Source organism: Rousettus aegyptiacus, unplaced genomic scaffold (genome assembly GCF_014176215.1).
Source record: "Rousettus aegyptiacus isolate mRouAeg1 unplaced genomic scaffold, mRouAeg1.p scaffold_m13_p_4, whole genome shotgun sequence".
Lineage (NCBI taxonomy): Eukaryota > Metazoa > Chordata > Mammalia > Chiroptera > Pteropodidae > Rousettus > Rousettus aegyptiacus.
The window spans coordinates 89,059,291-89,082,708 of NW_023416307.1; the positions used below are offsets into that span (position 1 = coordinate 89,059,291).

The following is a 23,418-nucleotide window of genomic DNA, read 5'->3' on the forward strand; positions in this document are numbered from 1 at the left end:
GTGTTTTGCGCATAAACTAGCCGAGCTGTCACCATCGCTTCATGTTCATAGCTAACTGTTCTTGTTACATGTGATGGAGAAAATCAGGACCGGACTGGTCATCAAGGTACGAAAGGGTAAAGCTATAATCAAAAGACCATGAAGATGGAGAGAGTGGAATCGAGTTATTCCAAAAGCATGAAATGTTAAGATTTTTCAGCCCAAAGAGGTGAAGTCATGGGCCAGCAGCCATACAGTGCATTGATGGCAGCCCTGATTCTAGAACTGACTTCCTGACTCCCAGTTCAAACATGTTTCTAGAACTTAAAGTTTTAGACAACAAAACTCTGAACTTTTACTTTCTAAAGTTATTTAGCTCCCTTTAGTCCCTGTCACTGGAAATCTGTAAACTTAACTCTTTTTTGAAACTGAGCATTTTCTGCCATAAAACAAACAACCCCAAATCATTAATTACCTGTTTTAAGAGGATGTGAAAACAGCAAAAAAATATATTATGTAAAAATGTCTCTTTATATAGTTCCAATTACAAATGTAGGTTTAAACAGTGATAGACAGTTATCAAACTCATCACATGGTCCACTCATGTATCCTATTTTTAAAAAAATTTTTTCTCTTAGTTCCACATTCTAATTTGATATAAATCTGGCTGATCAAGCAAGGCAGCAGATTCAGCCTGTGCCTTATAATGTCTGAGCCATTCTAAGGGAAAAAAACATTCTCAAAATCCTTGGAAGAAAATGTTCATAGCCGCTCATTCTGGGTGGCAGGAACCTGGGTATAATATTAGTATTTACATTGTTCTATATTTAAATTAAAAAAAAAAAAAACAATCTTGAGATCAGGGGTTCCCAACCTTTCTGTGAAGAACTAGTCTTGGTTCCCCTGCATCCTTATGATTTAAAGGATTAAGAGGGTGGCATCCTCACAGTGAACAGTCCAGTGCAAATTATGGGAATGCAGAGAGGTCACCGAGGCATCAACTGCCTTGGAACGCCACCACGTGGAGCATGAAACCCTACCAATAGATTCAAACTCACGGCTGGGTTCCTCTGTCTCAGCAGCAGCTTCGTGCCACTCCCTCACAACGCCATCCCAAGGAAATTCTGGTACCCAGCTTCACATTCTTGGCACAGAGTAACCAACAGAGTGACCTTAGGTTGATCAGGTGACTTTTCTGGTCCCAAGTTTTCTAACCTACAATATTTGAAGCTTTATTTTCTAAATGGTTTTACTGTAGTACTAACATCTGTGAGACAATCGAGCTATTTAAATTTAAAGTTAAGATATATAAATCCTTCCAGCCAGGTTTTGAGTGAGGTGGCTCTGAGATAGCTGTGACCCAGCACATGTCAGTCAGCATCAAACTCCAGCTGTCTCTCAGATTCCCGTGGGTTAGAGCTAAGGATGGTGCCTGGGCATACAGAACAGTTTTGCTTTGGAGCTCTGGTTAGAGAGGCCTGCAGCCTTGGCCCTTCCTGACTCACGCTGCTTGTGCTTGAAGTACGTTCACCATTTCCCTGACCTGTGCTGGCCTGGAAGCAAGAGAATCACAAGTTCTTAAAGCATAGGAAATCTAGCTTTCTCTGTTGTTAAACTTTCTGCTTCTGCTACTAATTTGAAGCTTAAAAGTTTGTATTTGTGAAAACTTTTCATTTATCTTAGAATCCCTAGATGACAGAGCCAGGAAAAATGTTAGACCCTGCTGAGACCAACACATGCTACCACACCACCATTTTACAGAGTGAAGAACGAATGAATAAGACCTGCAGAAGGAAAGCCACTGACCCCAAACCACAAAACTAATAAGAATTTGTGCCACGGCCGTGGCGTCTTCTATAATGAGTAAAAGCGGGGAAAGTATAAAACTATTAAAACTACAAGCCAGAATTTTATGGTAATTAAGGCCAACGAAGGGAACCTGCTCCCGGTCTTGGTTTCATCAACTCTCCATCTGCTGTGCCACCACCCAGATCTGGACCACAGTGAGCGCTCCTGTTCATCCTTCTCCCACCAACCCCGCTTCGATCCAATCTGCGCATAGGCAATCAGAAGCCTGTCTGTAAATGAAAATTGATGGTGTCAGAAGCTCTCAATATTTTCTTTCAGAGGTTCCTATTATTTTCCTTCATAGCACTCTCCACCACTGCAGTTGTATATTTTATTTGCTCAATGTCTGCTTGCTCTGGACAAATTCCAGAATAAGAGAGATTATGAAGTTTCTGTTTGTCCCTGTATCAATGGTTTCTGGGCACTCAATATCTGATTGAATAAATTACTACCAACAGTTAGTCTGAGAATAGCACTGACACCAACAATTTAAGAGTTAGTATTTTGTTTTCATACCAAAAATCACTGGGTAATTTGCCACAGGTAGGCAAGGAACAGAGATGCAGAGATAATCTAATAACCTAGAGAAGAGGGGAAACAAAGGGTTTTTCTGCCCCTGTCATTCTCTGGGTAAGGACAGAAATGCTGGCTCTATGCTCTGAAATTTCTTATGTTATAGGATCACCTGACATTCAGATCAAAGGCAGACTCTGCTCTGTGTTCGATGATCCACACAGAGGATACAGATCAAGGTTCCTCTGAGCAGCAGGGAACTAACTGTATCACAAGATGAGATTGGCTCACAAAGTCCACCAAGATAACAGCAGTGGCCATCTGCTGGGCACCTATTGGTGCAAAGTACTTTCTGTTAACCCATTTAATTCTCCCCATGTCCCAATGTGATAAAGATTTATTCGCCTCGATTTGGAGTTGAGGAAGTTAAGATTCAGAAGGATGAAGTAACTTGCCTAAACTCACACAGCTGGTAAGCAATAGCACTGAAATGTGAACACATTGCAGAGTCCATGCCCCTTCACCATGTTGTATGACGCATCATTATTGGTGTCTGACTTTCACATCTTTTGACCACCAACAGAAATACTACTTCTTTGTAACAAATAAGGATGAACAGGATATAGGGATGCAGATATAGGGTGGATACAGAATAGAACACCTGTGCTTTGGAACTGCTTTCTCTACTGTCAGCGTGTTAGAAGGGGACAGAACCCTAGAGATCATTCAGACCCTAACTACTCACAGTGTGGTCCATGGACCAGCAGCATCAGCATCACCTGGGAGCTTGTTAGAAATGTAGCATCAGGCCGCACTCCAGACCCACTGAATCTACATTTTAACACAATCCCAGATGATTTGGATGCAGTTTGAGTTTGAGAAGCACTGGTCTATTTTTTTTTTTTTTAAACGCCTACAGTACCTGGTATTCCGAGGTAGTCTCCCATCCAAGTACTAACCAGGCCCGACCCTGCTTAGCTTCTGAAATCAGATGAGATTGCGCATGTTCAGGGTGGCATGACCATAGAGTGAGAAGCATTGGTCTAGACCAGGGTTCTCAACACATTTGTCCCCTTAGCATCTTCTGGGGAGTTTTAAAGCTACCAGGACCTGAGTTTGAATCCCTGGCAGTAAGCCTGATCTTCTGTATTCTTTTTAAAGCTTCCCAGGGGAATCCAATGTGCAGTTAGAGTTGAGAAGCACTGATCTAGTCCAACTCACTGCCTTATTTGCTTTTATTTTTCTCTTGTTTTATACTGTAGTTAAAACAACTGAAGTGACCTACAGAGTATAATGAAAAGAATATGGCCTTTAAAGAATAAACAAATTGAGATTTGAATCCTGATTCTGCCACCTATTAGCAGTGAGGCTTTAGGCAAATCACTAACCTCCCTGGGCCTCAGTTTTCATATTTATAAAATGGAGATAATAACTCCCATCTTAGAGGATTGCTGTGAGAAAGATATAAGTGAAGCACAGAAGACAGAACGCTTACGCACAGCAGGACCCTGATAAATTGTGGCTACTCTGACTCCTCAAGTCAGACCACTTGGAGCAGCAGATGGCTATCGGAGGAGTAAAGCCCGAAGCATCAGAATTCCATCCCCCAGCGTATCCTCCAAGCGTGGAGCCAATGGGTTGATATAACTTGCGATAGGAATATGATGAAGGATACGGGGATAAGAGGTTGAAAGAGAGTCAAAGAGAAGGAAGTCAAAGGGGTCTCCTCTCCATGTGCTCCCCCTTGCCCCCCAATTCCAATGTCCTTAGGCCCTCTGTTCCACCCTGCTCCAGCTTGCTGCCCTGACTGTAGAACCAGCTTGTGCCAGGGGTCACATTGAGTTAATATTTTTAAAACATATACACAAAAAACACTTTCCACACTGCATTTTCACCTATATTTACTAAAATAGAAAAATTAACACAGGCAGAAACAGCCCCTTGGAGAAATGCCTTTACTATGACTGAACCTCTAAGAAAACACAAAATGTGACTTTGCATTTTTATCAGAGAAAGTCTAGGGCTCAAAGGGTGTGGGGAAGGAAAAAAGAATTCTCACTCCTTTAGTCATTTTTTTTAAACTTTTTTTTTTGGTGTTAAAATATACTTAACAAAATTACCATTTTAATCATTTTTAAGGATACGGTTCAGTGGTATTAAGTACATTTACATAGCTGTTCATTCTCTTAACAGTTTTATTCTTATACTTCCTTCCTTTTCTTCTTGCACATGCCCACACGTGTATGCATACAGTATCTTCATAATGTTGTGGTTCTTAAACATTTCACACTTAAATCTAGAAATGATCTGAAAAGAGGAACCAGGGTGACATGCATTTTCTCCCCACGAGAAGGAAATTTATTTGATGAGTGACGATCTTGTGTCAGGTTCTTTCACATACTTTATTCATAACAACCTTCATCTTAACAGATAGGTAAACTGAGGCTTAAGGAGATGTAAAGTAGCAAATGCACAGCCAGAGAGAGAAAGGACTACAGCCAGCACTCATACCCATGGCTAGAGGATTCCAAAGGCCAGGGACTTTTTTCAAGGAAAAATGTTTTCTTATTATAGAAGTAATATATGAGTTATTGTTTTAAAATTTTTAACACAGAAAAATATAAAGAAGATAAAAATCACTCACAAACACCTCTCCTTAATATAGTCACTGACATGTTTTGAGGGTTTTTTGTCCAATTCTTTCCCTATGCCAGCACATTTCTTTCATAGTGTCCCATCGAAACTGGGACAGGAGAGGGAGATGGCAGAGAGATGTGACAGAGAACTTTCATGGTTTTTTTCTCTATATATGTGTGTCTTGCTTGAATCATTTACAACAAATGTGTTTATATATTAGTTGTATTGTAAAAGAATAGAAAATAATTGGAAGAAAAATACAGAAAAAAAAATGTTGATTATTAGCCCTGGTAAAACTGAAAAAGAAGAGTCCAGGAGGCAAAGATTGGCTCATGACCGAAAACTCTTTGGAGAAGAGGATATGGCTCAAGCCGGCAGGTATGTTTCTAACATGAAGACAGGTACATCAAGCTCTCAAAGCAGGATGCTATTAAACCTCCCAGTCACCTAGTCAGCTCCTGGTATTGGGATCTAATTCGGTGCCTGCTGAACAACTTCCTGAATACAATTTAACTTCCCGTGTACTTTGTTTATAGAATGAGTATGTTCTCAGTAGACTATTGTAAACATTTCAACTCTCTGACAGTTGTGGACCCTTCTGTTAATAAATTGGTCTTTAAATATTTCTTTATCCTCTGAGAGCTCTACTGGTCAGTCAGCATCAACAAATCATGTCAACCAGGGCATGGTCAATTTGAACTTTTACATTCATAAGTCTGGACTCTCAATTATGCAAAAGGTCAATTTAATGTCATTTCATGGCATACATTTTATGTAGTGACAGAACTGTAGCAGATGCTCCTGATACTACAAATCCAGTATGTACCAGAAAATGCCATCACTAACACCCCTCATGTCATGTGTTGGGACGGGGCCAGTCTTGGGCTATTTAACAGCCGTGCAATATGGTGGTGCAGTGGGGCAAAATCTGAAAAGACAAAGCCAGCCACAGATACTGGAGGGAAACCCCATCTACCAAGCACAAGATAGTATCTGGTTCAGGAAGTAACAGAAGATGCTACCAGTTTCAGCAAGCATTTGGCTTCAGTTAGTGCAGGCAGAGGTGAGGCATCATAGGGCTGAGAAGAGCACTAGTCAAAGAGAATCCAAGGTAAGTGATAGGCAGGACTCCAGGCAGCTATTGACCTCAGGTGAGTCCATCTGCAGGCACCAATACCTGGTACCTGGTCATTATACTAGGTTTCATGCATTTATTCAATAAATAGTTATAGCACACATCTTGGGAGACACTCCTCTGTAAGGCGCTCATGCTCCTACATACCTTGCTGTGTATGTCATGGATACGAGGACTTACTGCTCTTTACCTGGGCCATTTCTCAGGGTTGTGTTGTCTGTGAGCAATGATGAGAGATAGAGTAAAATCTCCCTTGGGGACAAAGGGAAGGTACTTACTGCTTCCTATAAAAGTCACCAATTCCCCAAGTTCAGTGTTCCTCACCACATGGGCAGTCTCCATCTGACCCAAATAATGTTTCCCCTGTGAGAACTAGAGGCAAGGAAAACTCGACACGAACATGCTGACGCTCATGCTACCTGCTGTCCTGGGAGTAAGAAAGTCCTTCGTTTCTGACCCTGGAGTCTCATGGCTCCTGCCCACATCCACGGAATAGTGAAAGGCTAACTTACTAGCTTGGAAGTGGGGTAGAATAAAACTCTAGACCCGACAGCACCTAGTGTGTGCCAGGCCTTATATGACAGCTTGAGGATAAAGCAGTAGATGAAAACAGACAAGGTGCCTGTTCTCATGAAACATACATTCAAGTGGAGAACCCCAACAATAGATGAGAAAATAAACATGAAAATATCAGAGAGTAAGATGTGTTCTGCAGAGACCATAATTGGGGTGATGTGCTAGAGATGACCAGACGGCTACTTTAGACTGAGGGGCCAGAGGAGGGTAAGGAATGCAAATCAATGTAAAAACCACGTGGAGGAAACCAAGAAAACAGTGAGTGCAGAAGGCTGGAGGCAGACCAGCCTGCGCAGCTGAAGCGCAGCGCATGTGGCGGAAGTGGTCTAAGGAGAGGTCACTAAAGAGCTCGATCTTTGCCCTGTGAGGCCAAAGCCAAAGGTCTAGGTTTCTTTCCAGGTGCAATGGGAAGCCATTAAAATTAATTTTAACAAAACGCATAATCTGATTTACATTTTTAAAACTAACTCTAACTGCTCAGTGAAGAAAAATGATTGTAGTGGGCAAGAATGGAAGCGTTTAGGAAGCTATTGCATCAGTCCTGATGAAAGATGAGTATGGCATAGACAAGGATGGGTAGAGGCAGAGATAAAGAGAAATGGGCAGATTTGGGCTAGTATTTAAAGGTAGATGTGACATGAGTTGCTGAAGGATTTGATGGGGAGGCAGGAGGGAATAAGAAAAAGGGAAGAACCAGAGTTGATCGCCTCTAGGTTTTTACCCTGAGCAACTAGGTAAGTTCCATTTATGGAGATGAGGGAAAGTGGGGGAGTCAGTTTAGGGGAGAAATCAAGAGAGACACATAGTTGAAGGCAGCAACCAGACAGTTGTTTGAGTCTGGGGTTCTGAGGAGAGGCTGGAGTATCACTTGGGCGGGAGGGAGCATCCCCATATGCATGGTATTTAAGCTGTGCGGTAGGATGAGAAGACCTGGGATAATGATGGGGATAGAGAAGAGAGTGGGACTCAGGCCCATGTCCCAGGACTGCCAACGTTTTAGAGGTCACGTGAGGAACCAGAGCCTGGAAATGAGACTTCTAGGAATGGCTGTCAAGGTGGGAGGCAGGGGCATCCTAGAGACTGCTATCATGGATCTCTAGGGAAAAAAAACCGGGTTCCGGTGGAACAAATGAGTAGACTGTTGAATTATGCTGAGAAGACAATGGAGGTCACGGCGAGTTGACAGGATCAGGCGTGTGGAATGCAGGGGCCAGAAGCCTGGAGCAGAGCAGGTTAGGGAGAGGGTGGGACAGGGGTAGTGAAGAAAGATGGCAGAACTCCACATAACGCTTTTAAGAAGTTATGCTGACACAGTGTAAATATTGATATGCTTTACTGTTAAAGTGTACAGCTGAAATTTATTGGATTTTGTTAACCAATGTCACCATAAAAGAGTAATTAATTAAATTTAAAAAATTGAAAATGTATCGTGGGAAGAACACACTCAAAAAAGAAGTTACGCTGACAAAGGGTAGAGAAATGAAGCAGTTGCTTCAGTAGAATAGTGAGATCGAGTGATGGGTTTTTGTGCTTTTAAAGTTGGAGTCACTAGAGCGTGTTATTATACAAATGGAAATGACCCAGAAAAGCAGAAAAAATGAATGATGCTGGAAAAAGAGGCAGTAACACCAGAAGCAAAATCCTTACAAAGATAAGAACTTCAAGGACATTATTTACTCGTACAATTAAGACAATCAGGAAGCAGTCACTATTAAAATACACTAAAGAGAGAGAGGTTGTAACCTCAAAACTTGTAACAAAAGCAAGGTTTGAAGCAAATGATGTTCAGAAGGCCCTGGTGATTGAATCTGTGCATATACAGCTTTGTCTCTGAGAAAGGTATTGAATCCAACTCAGTATAGAACATTCTAGGCACCAGAGAGGTTTGTTTCTCAATAAGCTGTGGTGTTTTTCCAGGCTCCCTTAAAAGCTGGGTGAAATTTTCCTGACATCTGTCCAGCTCCACTTCCCTGAGAGACAAGCCCTAAGTGCTGCTCTAGTTACGGACTCCAGTCCCTGGGACAGTGATGTCAAGTAAGAGGCAGGCTGCAGCTCAGAGGACAGAGTTTCCACTTCACCAAACAAATGTACGGGGCCACCTAGTCCTAGAATTACAGTGGCTCCTGCTGACAATGTGAACAGATGTCCTTTCCAGAGTGTGGCGCACTCGCTGTCCTCTCCCTAGCCAACCCACCTGCCTACCTGTCCCCTCAGGAACTGGAAGGGATACCTCTGGGTAGGCGCTTTTCTTTCCTGTATCTTTTCAGTTATGCTAATGATATTTGCCCTTCAAGTTTCTCCTCAACTGTTTCTACTCAATTCAGTTCACATCAATCAGTTGCTCTGTGCTTGGTCCTGTGCTTGTGTACATACCTGATATAATTTAATCCTCACAAAACACTTTGAGGTAAGTATTATCATTTCCATTAATAAATGAAGAAAGCAAGGCTCAGAGAGGCTAGGTAACTTTCTCAAATTGACACAGCTTGCAAGTGGTAGAAATAGAATTCAAACCCAGGACTGTGGCCTTTCCAACAGCCCTGCCTGCCTGCAAATGTGGCTAGGATACAGACTCTACAGTCTAGCAGAAGTCTGAAAGCATAAGACAGAGGCAAAGTACAATAACACAAAATACGTCACTACAACTACCTAAATGATGTCATTACAAAGCGAGTTAAGGTAAGTGAACATACAAATTGCTACAGAGTTCAAACGTGGATGAGAAAATGTTTCCTAAGAGAGGAGGTGGTATGTAGAATAGTCCTTGAGAACTGGATAACATTTTGCAGGGCTGAGGCAGCAGGGGAGATGTGCAGAGAGGCAGGAGCAGCCTCTCTCTGACCAACCCCAACCCACTCAGTGGAGCCTCGTCCCCCTCATCTCCAGCACCTGCTGTTAAACATTTACCAGGTACCAGCACCCCCTGGCTCCAACCCAATTTCAAATCAGCTTTTACAGGGAACAGAGGACAGAAAAGAGAGAGGCTTCTCAGGGCAACCAATCCATGGAAAGGGAATTATTTTGAAAACATTCTCCTCTGGAATTTGGAGTCAGCCAGGCTGGAGGGGGGATTCCTTGTATCTATGTTGATAGTTACCTTATTTACGATAGGGGAATCTAGCTCCCATTTGGTGGTGATAGCTTCCTTTTCAAACGAAAGTTGTTTAAAGTATAAAAAAGTCAATTAAAAAAATAACATTAAGTAAATGATAATACAAGCAATACACAGAAGTGGCATAATTTCTAATGGTGGCCTACATTTGGGAAATGTTACACACGATTGAGAACCCAGACTCTGCAGACGCCCACCTGAGCTCAAATTCAGACATTCTTAATGAGCACAGGCTTTGTGAACTTACAGCCTCAATGTCCTCACCTGAACAACAGGGACCTTATCTTTGTCACGCGTCAACGAGTTGAGAGAGGCCAGGGTTGGTCACAAACTGGACTGACAACGGGGGTGCTGGGGAGGAGCCTGGGCTGGGCCTGGCCTCCTCCCTGACCCAAACCAGGCAACACCTTCGACTTCCTCTTGCTGACATGAGTAACACATTCACCACACAGCATTTTCCTCAGTAACCGCCTCACCACAGCAGCCAGCGCCCACTCGCCATGACTCGGCATTCTGAGCCCAAAGCCCCTTGTGTTTGTCAGCTAGACGAGCTGGTTCCTGCAGGAGGCTGGCTACCCTGACCAAGCAGAATAAAACTCTCACCACCAGTTGATTGTAAGAGTTCTGCTTTTTTATCTTTTTTTTTTTTTTTTAACTTCCTTGGGATGGGGGCACTTTTTGATTAGGTAAAATAAACTTTAATAGATACATATAGCGAATATTAGTTGTAAGAGTCATTATCCCTCCATGTTGGCTGTAGGGTGAATCAAACAGCTTTTGGTTTATATTAAAAGGCCCAGTTGTTAGATGGGACAAGGATCTTAAGTTCTGGGCAGTTCTTATTAAATGCTATTCTTACTAAATGTTCAAATGTAGCACAGTATTTCACAGAAGCAGCTGTAACTGGATGAACTTGAGGACCCCAACAGAATAAGTTTAGCCAACTGCAAAGAAGAAATCAACATGCAATTAACCAAATAATACATGGGAGCAATGGCTGAGCTTCCTACCTGGACACAGAGCTTTAGATGTGCATCCCCCGTCTCTTTTACTTGCTGCAAGTAAATAAAACTACCTAAGGACAACCCACCTCTCATTCTGGAGTGGAAGACCCCAAGCAGCGAACCCCTTGAGTTTGGCAACACTATGTTTCTCACAGGTTTCTTCAGCTGTGGCCCAATAGAGCCTTCAGTGACGTGTGCCTGGTACTGTGCTGGGCAATCGGGATACAAAGCGGAAAAAGCTCTGCCCCTGTCTGCATAGAGTTCTGACCAGCTCCTGAGGGAGACCAGCTGTTGCCAGCATGGAATATTTTGATATCAGAGACCAGGGGCCCCACAGGTCTCATCTTTGTGCTCCCTGATGGCTCTTCTTTGTGCCGGGCTGTTTTGCTTACAAGGAATGGAGATCGGTCAAGTCCTCAAGGGACAGGCATTTGCTGTAACAATCACAGCAGCAGCAGCCACATTAGCCAGCATTTGTGCTGGGAGGCACTGCTGCCCTACCCTCTCCCACCCTACACCACCTGCTCTGGGCTTGGCAGGCTGACCGACTTCTGCATTTGGCATCCACCTAACTGCCTTGCCCTTTGGCCTCCAATTGAACTGGTCTTAGGGGAGTACAGGCCAGTGATCAGAGCAAGGGAGGAGAGAGCACTTGGGGGTATATATGACCCCCACTCCTGCCCCACAGGGTGTCTAGTAATCTTCCCCTCACCCCATCAGGCCTAGGAACAAAAAAGTCTCCCTGAGGGTACTAGCCCTGGGATGCTCCATCATCCCACCACTGTCCCTGCAACTTACTCACACCTCTGTGCACGGTCCCTTATATTCTTCTCAATCACCCAGTTGAGTGTCCTTCCCAGGCCCAGCCTGTTACCTAGCTATCGTGTGCTTAATATGTGCTAGGCTCTTCTCTGTAGCTATATCCACTAACTCATTCAGTCATTACAAACTCTAAGTGGTAGACACCAGTATTAGCCCTGTTTACAAGTGAGGAAACTGAGGCACAGGGAGGTCAATTACCTGCCAAATTTCACAGAGTAGTAAGTGGCAAGGCTAGCATTCAAACCAACCCAGGCAGTTTAACTCTTGACACTATTCTGTGTTAAGGCAGGTAAGGGGATAGGAAAGTGTGTCTATTTTGTTCCTGGGAGCACAAGTCCATCCTTATTTATAGGCTTCTGGAGTCTGGAATGCAGCTCAGAAACGAAAAGTTCCTCCAGGCTCTCCTGAGATGCCTTACTACCTCATATAGCTCCTGGTACTGCCGAATCACTGTGACTCGGCCACATCCTCTCTTCCCATCCTTTCATCAGCACCCTGCTTCTCTCTGCTCTTCTTTGCTCATCCCATTGCTTCTGCCTGGTTCCTTTAACTTCTGCCCTCCACCAACTGCTTCTGACTCTACATCCCCACGAGACGAACTGCTTGAGTAGGCCAGCCATCAATTGGTCTACCCCACTCTAAAAGTCACTGGTCTGTCCCTGAATTGGGAGCCATATGGTTGCCACAATGAGATACCAGTCAGTGGAAAGACACCAACAGCCCCACTGCGGGATAGTTTCATGGCAAAGAAAAGAGAAACGTACAAAAGCAGGAGGTTGCACCACCTGCTCTGGGGTGGACATGTGAGCCTTCTCATAGGGGATAAGGATAGACCCTCTCACCCCTCCCAGCCATTTCAGACACTGGTTGCATGCTGGCCCTCCTCAATAGCAAGAAACTGATGTAAAATAACTTGCACATACCGTGAGGCTACATGAAGCAAAACCTAGTTTCCCAGGAACATTCACAGCAGACCGAGGCCTCAAGCCTGTCCTAAGTCCATCTCTGCAGACATCTACCCTTGGTCAGCAGCTACCACCTGGGGGGGAGGGCTACCTAGTTCAGAAGGACAGAACCAGGTCAGCAACAATAAGAAGCCACTCAGGGCCCCTTCTCTGACCTCTCAGGGTGTGGGAGGTACACAGTTTTCGACACACTGTCTTAGGTACCCTTCACTCCAGTCCCTGAACTTCCCAGTTTTCAAACATAACCGTATTTGGGATTCTGTGTGCTCTGACCATTCCATCAGCCCATAAACTCTTTCTCCACTTTCTTCCAGCAAATTACTTTTCACTCCAGGAAACCTCCCCAGATACCAACCTAGATCACTTGTCCTACCTATCACCTGTGTTCCCGCTCTTTGGTTCTCTGGAATAGCATTCCCCACGTTCCATTGCCAGTTTTTAGCTGTCTGTCTCCTCCCTTAAACCATTAAATCCTCAAGAGTAAGACCTGGGTCTGATTCCTTCTTGTATTTTGGGAACATACTAGATGGCCCCCAAGTAAGTACTAAAGAAATGCACAGATGAATAGCAAGAACATAAACAGGACAGTGACTGTTGTTTTCCCCAGCAAGCAGAGCCTGAGAAGAGGCTTAGATGCAGTGTATTTGAGAAACTGACCCCAAGGAACAGAGGTGAGGGGCTGAGGAGAGGGAAGGAAGCAAGGAGGGAAAGTCAACACGAGGGCGTGTTTTCAGCTGGGCATCTGCAGCTCGGTAGAATAAGCTCAGAATTACCCACACATCAAACAGAGGAAGGAGGTCTTACCTCTCCAGTCCCCATCTCCCGTTCGTGAAACGGTGCTCCGCGGCATGGTAAGTCCCTCATACATCCAGAAGGCAACCAGGAGGCAAGTGTGTCCTCTGTCCCACAGTAGGGTCAGGGAGACATCAGGCAGAAAGCGAGCAATTCTCCATGCAGCTAAAGTGCGAGGTGACAGGCCACAAGTGCAAGAAGCTGGTTGCCGCAGCAGAAGCTAGAGTAGTAGCTGGGCCACGAGGAAGTTGAGCATCCACACAGGTCTGTCTGTATAAGGAGCAGGAGATGTTAAGGCTGAAAAAGCAGGGCCTTGAATAGCATCAGCCCAAAGCCTTATGGCTTTATGGTAGGCTACCAAGAGCCACTGTGCATTTCCATGCACTATAATAATATAAATGCAGCACCAAGGGGTGGCTTGAGTTACTGTTAGTCCTCTCCCTCCATAAATAACCAGTCCCTCCCCCAAGACCTCTCCAAATAAACTTATAATCTTAGTAAAAAGTCCTCTACTCCCACCCGCCCCATTAATTGACAACTATGCCTAAGCCTCTCTGTATAAAAAGATTAAGTCCTGGTTAGGTGCTGCCGTCCTCCTCTCCCATGAAGAAATTGCCATAAATACATTTTTAAATGTTTAGTTCTTTATTTGTGTATATCTTTAAGATCTAAAGAAAGAGGAATTTGGGAAACTTCAAGAAAGAAATCGGTCACGAGGGACTTCCTTGCTGCAACCTGTAAAGCGTCTTCAGGTGACAGGGAAGCAGTCATTTCCATTCTGATCCCCAAATAGTCTTAGAAAAATGATGGGTGAAAGCAGTGAGCAAACACGCAAACTCACCTCTAAGCTGGAAAAGAATCAAGAGGGAGGCGCCTCGAGAGTACGTGGGGTGCAATGACATTGCTTTTTAAAGTAGTGTCCTCTCGGGACACAGACCACGAGAGCCAGCCCTTGGGGCACCTCACACGATCGGCTGTGTTCTCTGCTCAAACAGCGTGAGAAGCATTTCTCTATCTCATCTTCTGACTCTGGTGGGACATTTACACAAATATCCTCCGGGATTGCTTTCTTTGTCTTTTCCACGGTAAATTAGAATTTCCCTGAACAGTCCAAGATTAAAGGCGAGATGAGGGATAAGATGTATTTTCTTATGTGAGTCATAGCCTGGACCACCAAACACAGAGGTTACCAAATGTTTTGAATGGTGATGACACTACTGAGATAAGATTATAGAGTTCTGGTGTGATGTTTAATTAACATTTTTCATCTGATCAAGGGCACTATCACTGTTGGTAACAATGTAAATTACCCATCACCCAAAAAGTCTGCTTCTGGGAATTTATCCTAAGGAACCAATGAAGAATGTGGGGGTAAGGTTTAGTTATAAGGATATTTACCACTGCTCTTAAAAAGAGCAAAAATTTAGAAACAGCATTAATTCCCAAAAGAGGAAGATGAGTTAAAGACAATATCATCAAACAATGGAATAGTATGTTCCACACTGCCATAGATGTAAACACTGTATACATAAACATGCGGACACAGACACGGACGGACACACACACACACACACAATTATGCTCTGACATAAGCTGAAAAGAATCTAAAGTATCCCCCAGATTTGGGAGAATGTGAACATGAATATTTTGAATGTTCTTTTGCTTGCTTTTTTCATTATGAGCATGTACTGCTTTGGAAATGAAAGAATAATTAAAGATAGTCCCACTGAGGGGATGTCCTTGTTCATGCCCAAGTTGGTCATAATGTCCCCCTTTTTCTAGCTTCAGTTCATGGAGCAGGTTAGTCCTATAGACATTTATCCAGCTTCACCAGGACATGCCAAGGACTGCAAACATCTGGGGATACCATGGTGAAGGTGGGGTATGGTCCCGGCCCTCAAGGGACTCATGTCAAGTGGAGACACACATACCTTAATAGAAACTCATCAGCAATCTCAAGGAAGCCTAGAATTTGAAGCACAACTGACCCTCTCAGGGACCAGATGTTATGTTAAAGTGCTTTGCCAGGCAGTGCTACACTGATGTAGGCTCCCAAACACTGACTATCAGAGACTCCTATTAAAGGGACCAGCTCACAGGAATAGGTAAGTGTCCTCATGAGAACTGCTCTACAGAGTGCACAGCATTTGAGGGAATAGTTAAATGCCCTCTCTGTGTAGGTAGGATCTGAGTAATGCTGTGGCGATCCTTTCAGAAGCTATACCCCTCTGATACAGTAATAACATTCCTCTCTTATAGTAGAATACTACTATACACTACATTGAAGGAAGACATTTCACTTCCCTTGATACTAGACATTTTATATCCTCTGGTCTGAGTTTCAAGTGGATGGAGTTGAATTGCAATTGCATGTTGTCCCCTAGTGTTCATCTATGTTATTGCAGCCTGTTGTAATAGGGTTAGGTGCGCGCCTTACCTTCCAGAAGGGGAAGAATAAATGTATTGGATGTGACAGAAGTTGCAAAAGTATACAAATAACTACCTAAATTGCAACACATAAGCCATGGCTCTATTCTTTCTGTAACAATATAAAATTTGCTAATTTTTGGTCAGGATAATAATAATAGGTAACATTTAGTGTACACTTACCATGTCCCAAGCACAATGCTAAGTACATTACATATATTAACTCTTTTAGTCCTCACAACAATCCTAAAAGAGGAAAACTATTAGTTGGTCTGAGCTTGTATAGTGCTTCACAATTCAAGAAAGGAAGTGGCCATAAAATGTCACATCAAAACAAAGCAAACAGGGCCGCGACCTGCAGAGGGAGGAATATTGGAATGAAGAACCACATGTAGGTGGCAAGGGCGGTGCTCCACAGTTTTGTGGTGTTAGTTGTTGTCAATGTGTGGGCCAGACTTGGGGTTACCCTCAAAAAAAAAAAAGCCTTATTGAGATATAATTCACATATCATACAATTTGCTCACTTGAAAGGTACAATTCAATGGATTTTAATATGTTCACAGAGATGTCAACAACACCCACAATGAATTTTAGATCATTTTCATCACCCTCAAAGAAGCCGCATGGCCTTAACAGTCACTCCTCATTTCTCCAAACCCCACTACCTACTTTGGCTCTATAGATTTGCCTATTCTGTATACTGTACACTTCATAAAAATGGAATCGAATCTCACAATACAAAATTCTTTATCTCGGCATGTTTTCAAGGTTCATCCACACTGTAGCACATGTAAGTATCTCATTTATTTTTATTGCCAAATAATATTCTATTGTATGGCTGTGCCACATTTTAATTATCCATTTATCAACTTATGAACATTCGAGTTCACTTTCTGACTATATGAATAATGCTGATGTGAACATTTATGTACAAGTTTTTGTATGGATGCACGTTTTCATTTCTCTTGGGCATATTCCTAGGAGTGGAATCACTGGGTCATATGGTGACTCCAGGTTTAACATAACAAGAACCTGCCAGACTGTTTACATTCTCATCAGCAGTATATGAGGGTTCCAATTTCACTACATTCATTCCAACACATGTCTTTTTTAGTATAGTCATCTTAATGAGTATTTCCTTTGGTTTTGTTTTGTGTGTATCTGATGACTAATGATGTTGAGTGTATAAAATCACTTCTTTTTGGTAATATAGTAGCCACACAGGCCAAGTAAGCCAGTCTTACTTTTATTACCAGTCTAAACATATCAGGTAAAATATGAATAAGGAACAATCAGAAGAGATAGAGGTGAAAGTTCTGAAGATGGCAAATCATTCATTCATTCATTCATTCTTTCTTTCATTTATTTGAGGCCTTGTTAGAGGCACAAAACTATTCTGGGTGCTGGGAACAAGGTAGAAAGCTACACAGGGGCAGTTTCTGCTCTCATGGGGCTTCATATTCTGTCAGGGAACACTGACTAAGCAACTATTTACATAATAAAATAATTACAATCACAAAAAGCTCCATGAAAGAGAAGTAGCTGAGGCTCTGGGACATGTAACAGAGGCTCCTGACTTGGTCTGAGGCCTCAGAAGTTTGAGCGGAGATCTGTGGGATGAGTTACCTGTCAGAACAGGGGGTGGTGGCATGAGAAGGCATAAAGTGGTGGGGGTCACGTGGGGTGGAGAGCTGAACAGGTGTCAGGGACTGAGAGTTGGCAGCTGTGGCCGCGGTACAGACACGAGGGAAAGGAGGATGGAGACACAAGCCAGATCACGCAAAGTATTACAACTTGTGTTCAGGGTCTTAATCGTTCTCCCAAGAAAAATAAGAAGCCATTATTCAAGCGGTTTTAAGTTTACAGAGCTGGGTAAGAGGATCAGAATGACACTTTTAAATGATCACACTGGCTGTAATTCGAAGAATGCGATGTGAGGAAATTTGAAATAAGAGGGGATGTAAGCAGACCTTTCGGGAAGTGATTTTAACCAATCCAAACCAGAGATAAAGGTAACTTAATTCTAGGGTTGGGAGAAGTTTTGAAGAAACTTAGTGAATGATTAGATTTGGGGGCTAGGAAAGGACAATGTCAAGGATGACTCTGCAACTGGATAAATAATAGTGCTAAAGACTCAATAGTGGGAACCCCAAGCTAGGAGTAGGCTGGGGACAGGGGAGATCATGAGTTTATACCTAAGAATAAATTTAGGTGCCTAGGAAACACCACGTGGATAGGTGGAGGGGGCAGTTTGATATACAAGTTTGGAACTTAGAGGAAAGATCCAAACTAGAGGTACACATGTGGGATGCGCAGGGTATAGATAGTAAGTGTGACCTTGGGTAGAGATGAGCTTATTTATGGAAAAGGTAAGGAATTAGAAGGGAGTCCAGGGTTGAGGCATGAGTCACTGTAATATTTGAAGGTTGTATAAAAGAAGACTGGCTAGCAGAAGAGGCTAAGGAGAGATTAAAGATGAAAACTGAGAAAGTTTTTCAGGTCAAGAGATAAGAGAATTTCAAAGAGAAAGTGGTAAACATGACTGGAAACTGCCAACAGATGTACAATATGATGACCGTTGGATTTAGTGACAGAGGGGTCATCGGTGACCCTAGTGAAGGGGTTCAGAACAGGCTCCCAAAGATGTGCCACTTGGGCATGTGAATTTATTTTGAGCTGCAGGCACTCAAGACCCTGTGGTCTCACAAGAAACTTTTCTCTCTCCCTTAAAGAATTTTAATTAGACTGATGTCATCTTCAACTCAGCCAGGCTGTCATTCTGCTAGAATAAATCTTGCTTAATTTCTTCAAAAAAAAAAAAAAAGAATTTAAATTAGGGGCCTTGCCTATAATAACAATTATTATCAGAGATAACTTTTTCTGACCTATCTGTAGGGCAGGGACATTACTAAATTACTGAACATCTGCTCTTCTTATTGTCCCCTTTAAATCCCCAAGGTGCCTTACCTCACCCTTAGTTGGAAATGCTATATATACCTCATTTTAACTTTCTATCTCTGACTCTTTCATGTATGTGGGGTTCCCACACTTATGTATATAATTAAATTGGGTTATTTTCTCTTATTAATCTGTCTCATGTTGACTTGATTATTAGACCAGCCAAAAGAACCCAGATAAGAAGAGGAAAGTTTTTCCTCCCTGACATGAGTAAGATCTAATATAGTTGAGTGGTAGGGGCTGAAATCAGGCTGGAGTGAAGTGAGGAGTGTGTGGGAGGTGTGAAATTGAGATGACGCAAGTAGGAAACTCCTTCAAGAATATGGAGGTAAAGGTCAGAAGATGGGGGGAACAGCTGGAAGGAGGTCAAGAAGGGGCTGAATGTAATATAACAAGATGAGGAGTATTTAAATGTGACAGAAACAAGATAATGAAGACACAGAGAGGCAACAAATCTGAGTAACAGAGAGCTCAGCTTCTGGGTCCAGACCACTTGGGTTCAATTCTTACTCCTCCGTCTGCTACCTGGGTGGCTTTGGGTGAGGTATTTGGCCTCTTTATGCCTCAGTTTCCTCATCTGTAAAATGGGGGTGGGGAGTGAAACTACTTATGGGAGCATTAAGTAAGAGAATAATTAAGCAGGATCCCAAAGCCCCACTGGCCATCTTCACCCCTTACGTGAGCTTTGCCCTTAGAGACTACTCTCTTTTAATTCCTCACAGCAACTACCAGATAATTCCTGACTCAAATTGGGGTGTTAGTGATGATAAAATATTTCTAAAGTTAAAAATAAAGTACCAACAGAATGTGAGCAAAAGTCATAAACTAGAAAGCATGACTCACAGTAGCCCCAAACTGAAAATACCCATTAACTGAAAAATCAAGAAATAAACTAGTATATTCAGACAATGAATACTATGCAGAAACAAGAATACATAATCCACAACTAACTACACAGAGCAATAAAGACAAAAGTGGCCAGATACAAAAAAAGCAAATGCTGTTTGATTCCATTTATATAAAAGACTAAACAGACAAATTAATCAATACTGTTAGAGATGAGGACAGGAATCCTCCTTTGGGGTGGATAGTGAATGGAAAGAAAAAGGGTTGGGCAAAAGGGGAGTTTCCCAGGAGGTGGCTTATATGTGCACTTGACCTCTGAACAACGTGGGCTTGAACTGTGTGGGTCCACTTACATATGGATTCTTTTCCATAAATACTACAAACGTATTTTCTCTTCCTTACGATTTTCTTTATAACATATTCTTTTCTCTAGCTTACTTTATTGTAGGGATACAGTATATAACACATATAGCACACAAAATACGTGTTAATTGGATGTTTATGTAATTCATAGGGGTTCTGGTCAACAGTAGGCTATTAAAGTTTTGGGGAGTCAAAAGTTGTACACAGATTTTTGACTGGGGCGGGGAGTGTTATGTGTGTATCAATACCTCCTAACCTCCATGTTGTTCAAAGTTGGACTGTACTTTGATTTTTAAAAAGTTAAATAAAGAACACATTGGGGGAAAATACTGTTTGATACTCTCCACAGCTATCTCTCAAATTCAGACTCCTTTATCAGGTCAGTGAAGTAAGCACATACATTCTGAAATATAAAGCAACAATAGGTTTTTGCACTGTTCTTACAAAAGCAATAACCCCAAAGGTTAGTTTAAGAGGCATATCTTTCAGAGGACTCTTGTGTCTTCTTAGCGTTTGAGGTCTTTCATGTACTCAGAACATTCTGGATGGGTAGCTTCCTGACTCAGCCTGGGTGTCCAAAACACCTCAGCCCCAGGGAGAGTCACTTTGTCAGCCCAGGCAGTGGTCCACGTTGCTTGAAACATCATCTATCTGCCAAGAAGCTGCACTGACGCGCTCTACAATATGCTCGCCCAGAAACTAGTGGAGATTCAATTGACAGTCACTTCTCATCATTATCTAAATCCATGAATACTGCAATGTTGGGAGGCAGCCACAGTTAGACCCGACTTCCTCTTGCCTGGGTCTAGACACTGACCTTATTTTCCTCTCCGTTCAGAGTCTTTGCCTGAGTTTCTGACAGAATGATTTGCATGACCTAGCTCAGAACCTAATGTGTAGATGTTTACCAAATTTGCTTTGAAACTCTGCCTTCAGCTTGTTTCCACTATATGAGGAAAGGAAAACGGGCTAGATGCGCCTCGTGCTGCCTGGGACCTGACCTGAATGGCGGCCTCCTCCGTGGGCTCTGTTCCTGCCCCTGCTTGTCCCACATTTCTTCTTCTCTTCACACTTGGGCTCTTCTCTTTTCCTAGTTGTGTTCCCTAGGGTTCCTTTCATAGCCAACTTTGATACTGCAGAGATAAAGATTACCCTTTCTCTTTTTCCCCCATCTGCCCAACTAAATGCCCCAAAGTCAGCTAAGTTGTAGGTATCAATGATCAAAAATGAAGGCTATTAATAGATTCCATCTAATTTTGATAATTTTCCCAGGAAACAATTATTTTCAAATTGATCTGTCCTTGCTTTCAATTCTATTCCATAAATTAGCAAATGGAAATTCAGTAATCTCAGAGTACATTCAATATCTTTCCTTACTTTTTTTCAGATGGGGAGAAAGCAGCTAAATAGTGTTTCATTTTGTCCTGAAAAACTAAGACTTGCGTCCAGAAAATTCTCATTAAAATATAAATAAAATGCTATAAAAATAATATGCCGCACATATCTTTCTTTGTAAACACACAGTGAAATCTGCTTATCAGAGCTGCTTCAAGTCAAGAGCTTTAACAGGCTTTTCAAGATGTTCTACTGGAATTAGCAGGGAGAAGGAAGCTGGGTATTAGAAAATCAAAAGTAAAGTAGTTGTGTTCATCTGTGTTAAGGAGTTTATCTAGCCTAGACTGCAATAATCCCCTCAATAACACAATGGTGAAGGATTTCAGAATTTCACAATTGAAAATGTAGGGCTCAATTATATTATTATTGTTATACACACTCCTCTTTGTCAACTCTTAGAAACAAAGCCAATCCAAGCTAATGCGGTCACAGATACAGTGTTCTAAAAGTTTGATCCCTGCCCAGTAACAAGCATCATCCAGAAAATTGTTGGAAATGAAAATTTCAGAACCATCTCAGATCCACAGAATCAAAACTCTGGGTGAAGGTAGGGGTTGGGGGGTGCAATGCCTAATAACCTATATTTTAACAAGCCTTCTAGGTAATTCTGATGCATGCTCAAATTTGACTGTCACCACTCGAATTCATCTTCCTCTAACACACAGAAACATCAGGTGCCCCTACTTTTGTGTAAAGTCATACTGGTGTCTCTTCTCTTGGTCCCATTAGCCCACCGTGGGTATGAGATGTCATTCTCTACCATCAGGGGTCCCTAAACCCTGTGGCCTGTAACAGAACCTGGGCCGCACAGCAGAGAGTGACCAGCAGGCTGGCCAGGAAGCTAAGCTTCATCTGTATTTTCAGCTGCTCCCCAGGGCTAGCATCACTCAGCTCCACCTCAGATCATCAGGCATTAGATTCTCATAGGAACACCGGTCCCTGATGCCAAAAAGGTTGGGGACCACTGACTTTTACAACTTCTGTACTCTTCATTTTGGGAGCCATCGGGCTTTCCAGAGAAAAATTACATATCCAATCCTCTCTTCCCTCTAGATATGGCTATGCCAATAATTAGTTTGGACCAAGAGTACATGAATGGAAGTGATGCATTCAACTTCTAATTACATATTTAAAAAAATAAAATAAAAAAGAAAAAGAAATGGTTGCCTTCCTCCTCCTCTTCCCCACTCCCCAAGTGGAATGCTAACACGGTGCCTATTTGGCTATGAGGATGAGGACCACATTGCTCTGGTGGAGGAACAAGACAGCGGAAACCTGGGCCCTTGGATGCTCCTTCGTCAGACCTGCCTCAAGGACCTAACCTTCTATTGGTCTGCCCTGTGAGAAACAAGCACTGTGTGATTTAGTTTGAGTTACCATGTTTCTCTTTTTACAATCTAGCCTGTGCTTTCTTTAGAGCTCTGACAGAGCTTCCTGCCTAGAACATCAATCCTGTTTCCTTTCCTAAGGCTGAGATTTCACACAATCATTCCCATAAGTGAACTTTTATACATATTCCCATCCAAGAGTGTTGCCACTTTACATAAGGACTTCTACTTCCATTGACAATAGGCTAGGTAATTTGGACCAACTTTCCTACTGAGAACCTCTACAAAAGCCAGGCAAATGTACTTAATTTTTTAAAAAATGCTTAAAGACACTGAAGAGGTAGCAAGGCAGTTAGAATAATCTAAGATAATGCTTAAAGACATTGAAGAGGTAGCAAGGCAGTTAAAATAATCTAAGATAATAGAAAAGAGGAAGACCCAAAGAGGTGCATTTGGGCTTGCTTTTCCCCTGGGCATTTGCCAATTCTAGAAGAAACAGCTGAGAGTACGACAGCCTTGAAGAGTTAAGGGAATAAAAAAGAGGCAAAGCCTACCGAGCATGAGAGAGAGGTGCTGCTAATCCTCAATATCGCCTATGGCATATTTCACAAAAACATCACCAAACTTCTAAATAAAGACTCTAAAAACTTCTAATATTAAACATCAAAATAAATGTGAGCAATACAGGCATTTAAGAGAGATTATTAAAAACAAGTAA

General features: G+C 42.5%; 1 long non-coding RNA gene and 1 pseudogene across 2 annotated transcripts in view; both read right to left on the reverse strand.

Annotated features, from left to right (window-relative positions):
* LOC107516598 overlaps positions 1–23,418 on the reverse strand; it is a 36,775-nt gene that overhangs the window by 8,847 nt on the left and 4,510 nt on the right. For both annotated transcript variants that reach the window (XR_001598333.2, XR_004950447.1), the window contains exon 2: positions 13,396–13,653. This is a non-coding gene — a long non-coding RNA (uncharacterized LOC107516598). The remainder of the gene's footprint in view (positions 1–13,395; positions 13,654–23,418) is intronic.
* LOC118601816 lies at positions 3,251–3,369 on the reverse strand (annotated as a pseudogene).